Source organism: Homalodisca vitripennis, unplaced genomic scaffold, assembly GCF_021130785.1.
Source record: "Homalodisca vitripennis isolate AUS2020 unplaced genomic scaffold, UT_GWSS_2.1 ScUCBcl_910;HRSCAF=3854, whole genome shotgun sequence".
NCBI lineage: Eukaryota > Metazoa > Arthropoda > Insecta > Hemiptera > Cicadellidae > Homalodisca > Homalodisca vitripennis.
This window is the reverse complement of record NW_025777042.1, coordinates 74,890-79,149: the sequence shown is the minus strand read 5'-3', so window position 1 is coordinate 79,149 and position 4,260 is coordinate 74,890.

Sequence of the window (4,260 nt, the reverse complement as noted above, 5' to 3'; positions counted from 1 at the left end):
ATTCCTCGTCATCTAATTAGTGACGCGCATGAATGGATTAACGAGATTCCCTCTGTCCCTATCTACTATCTAGCGAAACCACTGTCAAGGGAACGGGCTTGGAAAAATCAGCGGGGAAAGAAGACCCTGTTGAGCTTGACTCTAGTCTGGCACTGTAAGGAGACATGAGAGGTGTAGCATAAGTGGGAGATCGGGGCAACCCGTGTCGCCGGTGAAATACCACTACTTTCATCGTTTCTTTACTTACTCGGTTGGGCGGAGGGCGTCCGTCGCTTGCTTCGGCACGGCGGGACGGTCTTCTCGCGCCAAGCGTTCAAGGGTTGAATTAGGTCAATGGTAAGGTTGAATTTAGTTCAACCTAAATTTTCTAAATATCCTTGGTTTCAAAACAATAAATTACAAAGATGGAAGGTAATAAACTTATGTAGACTAAGATTTGGACATGCTAGGGTATATTACCATCTCTTTAGAATTAAACAATATTTTACTCCATTATGCGTAGAGTGTACTATGGGAGTAAAAGAAACTGTAGGCCATCTAATCATGGAATGTCCAAAGCAACGTTTTGCTAGAGAGCAATGCTTTAAAAAAATTAACAAAATTAAACCCAATTTATCCAATGAAGAGAAATTAATAGAAATTCTACGAAGTTTAGATATGGAGTTATATAATGAGATTTTAAAATTTATATCAGTAATCAATAAAAATATATAATAATAATAAAAACAACATACATTAAACACTGATACACTAGGAAACATAAATGTTTCCTGGTATCCTGAAGTATTTATTCCGTGGCCCACCAATTTCGGGTTAGGCTATACCTGACAGGCCCAAGGTGAGAAGACTAACCTCAGCCTTTCCAATCCTAAGTATCCTATGGATAAAAAATCCTTAGAGAAATCCCTGCTTTTACTAACATTAACCTACACTAATAGGACAAAAACACAAACCCCAAATTAATAGATGAGTGGAGATAATATTAAAGTAACACTTGTGAAACTTATATGTCTAGTGCATTGTAAGTGATAAAAAAAATAAATAGAGAAAGAAAATAAAAAGAACCTCTGGAATTAATTATAAGCAGATGTGCACTAACAAATTAACTATAGTGGCAACCATAACATAGAAGTTTTTAAATAGGCTACGTGGAATAATTGTTCCGAGCCTTTTGCCAAAAAATTAATTCGGCAATAAAATAGAAGGAAAAAAAGTTTTAGCCACTTATGCTGCTGATAAGGGTTCGATGAGAACCTGTTGATTAAGTGCGGCGCTCGGCACTTCGATAAAACCATGGTTGTATTCCTGTGAGCAGGTCTAACCTTGTTAGAGTAGCGATTAGATTTATAGCCAGCAATCACTTACTAGATAACAAAAGTTAATGTCCGATTCACAGATATATTGGAACTGATTAGTTAGTTTATATTTACTTATTTGAAACTTGTCACTATCAGTAAAAACCACTCGAAATTAAATTAATTATACTGCGGAGCGTGTGCCACCAGTACGTCCACCTTCCACCACTAGCAGACGATCACTAGCATACGGCGCCCATAAGCCGTATGCTGTGTTTCCTGGTCGCATACAACTGTTCGTCGTGGATGTATCCACGGGCTCGCATGCGCTCAAAGTGGGCAAGAACTCACCGCGGTGTGCGACAATCATCGGAGCAAGACGGCATCCCGCCTTTACTTGTCGAAACACGAATCAACGTTTAACGCGGGATTTTGCATTGTTGGCTAATTTTCGTGGTTAGTACGTCAAGACGTCTTGCTATGAGGAACTTAACTAGTTTTTTAAATACACATTTTTTAGTTGTCAATGTTTGTAATTTCATGACATGGTAAAGAGTTAAGCTGCGTACAACTGCACGTCCAAATGGGTAGCCACATTTCTTTTCACAAATAAGTTCTTAAAGAGTTAAAAAGTTTGCTATACAACTGGTTTCACACTTAATATTACCAAACCCTGCCACATTAACCCTGCGATGGTCGCGCACGGTCCGTGATTCCGCAACGAGGGAATTTTTGATGCCACTCTTGTTGGGGTTGGCAAAATGCAATGTTCTTTTGTCTAGCTGAGTTCTAGAACCCCTCACCTATCCATGCCGTAAAAGCAGTCTTTTGTGTGACCTTGACTGCAGCGGAGGGGTTTTGTTTACCTCTTGGTCTGCGATTCCCAGAAACCATGATAGAGCTCCTTGTGACCCATACTAACCAATGGATTGAAGACCATAGAGTAAAGTTTTTCTAGGGTAAGAGATGCCCTTCCAACAAACGTTGCAGAAATCAAAGCTGTCTTAGGATTACTATACATGGGGGGTCTTGCGATCGTCTCATTTAAATCTGGAAGACCTGTATGCTAAGGACGGTAATGGAGTAGAATTTTTCAGAAACTTTGTCTCAAAGAAGGTTGAGATTGCTTCTTCTAGCAATTTGAAGATAGCAAGAGATGTACGTACAGATCTAGATCAATTAACTGTTATAAGGGAAGTTTTTCAGCAGTTCAACGAACAATGCAATTTTCACTACAGTTGCTTACACTACTATTGATGAGATGTTAGAGCCATTTAGAGGTAGATGTGGCTTCAAACAATACTTAAAGTCGAAGCAAGTCAGATATGGTATCAAGATATTTGCCTTGACGGCCGCTAGAGTTTGATAGGCTCTAAAGATGAAGATATATGGGACAAAACAGCCTCCAGGGCCATATCAAGTAAACAATTCCCCATCTAAAGTGGTTCTTTCTCTAGTACAGCCTATCTCTGGATCAGGAAGGAATGTCACTGTGGACAACTGTTTCACGTTCATCCCTTTAGTAAGGACACGGACGAATCAGCATAGATTATCACTTGTCGGTACTTTGAGGAAAAATAAGAGAGAGGTACCGCCTTTATTTGTAGAAACTAAGCAAAGGACTCCTCAGACAAGCCTGTTTTCCTTTGGTGACGACATGGCACTTGTATCATATGTACTAAAGAAGAATAGAAACGTTCTCCTTCTATCGTCCATGCATTTTGACGACAGAATCGATGAATCATCTGGGGATGCCCAAAAGCCAGAAATATTGACCCTCCACACTATGAAGGTAGGTGTAGATAACCTCGATGAAATTGAAGGCAACTTATTCAGTGGCTAGAATGACTAATCGGTGGCCTCTCGTTGTTTTCTTCGGAATTCTGAATATCCGAGGAGTCAAAAGCTTCATCATTTGGAGATCAAATACTCGAAATAAAGTAGCAAGAAGATTTTATCTCAAAACTCTCAGCTGGGAATTGTGGGACCTCTTGAAAGTCAGAGCTACATTGACCAACCTTCCTCGCCAACTTCAGACACAAGTTAGAGCCCTTGTCGGGGTGCCAGCTCCTCGTCTAGAAGAAGCTCTGGCGGAAGGAACAAGTCATGGATGATGTTCGTTATGTACATGGAAACAAAACAAAAAATAAGAGTAAGAGTAAGATGTGAACGTTGCAGGATCTACATCTGCGGCGAGCATACAGGGCTAAAGCTATGTGTGAACTGCCCATTAGATGGACCAGAAAACATAGAAACTGATTAATCAGAATAACACAGAGTGTCATCATTTTCATTTTTTTTTTTTTTCTTTACTCTACTTACCTAAGCCTATGAAATTATTTTACTGATTATTATTTCACTTTTTACAGGTTTTAAATCTAAGAGTAAATTCATTAGATCAAGTGATGATATATTGAAAATGGTAAATATTGTTATTTGCTAAAATGACTTAAATCAAATGCTACCACATCTGAATTGACATTGAGAGTTTGTAACCATTTTACTGGCAGTGTTTTCAAGGGACATTTAAGAAATGACGAATTGTGGAAGCCACAAGTTACTTTGATTAAAACGGTGACTAAACTATTTTTTAAAATAATATATGAAGGGTCGACGGGAAAAGGGGGAATGTAAATTTTTTTGTATTTATGGAAACTTTTCATTAATCTCGTTTTGTATATTTGGTTTCCATGGAAAGAACGGGAATAGTCAGCAAGATATTGACGTTTGAAAATACGAAGTCCACGGAAAAAAGGGGGACTGTCATTGTGAAACACGGGAAAAAGGGGGAATGTCAGTTGGCAGCACTGTCTTTATTTTATTATGCTTCACTCAGCTGCAGTCAGTGAAGTTGTAGCTGTGCACTGTTGATTGTTGAGGCTATGTTTATGTTTTGTGATAATTTGTAAGAGCTTAAGATGTTGTGTGTGTGTTACTAATTAATTAGTGAGTTATGGAATCTTAA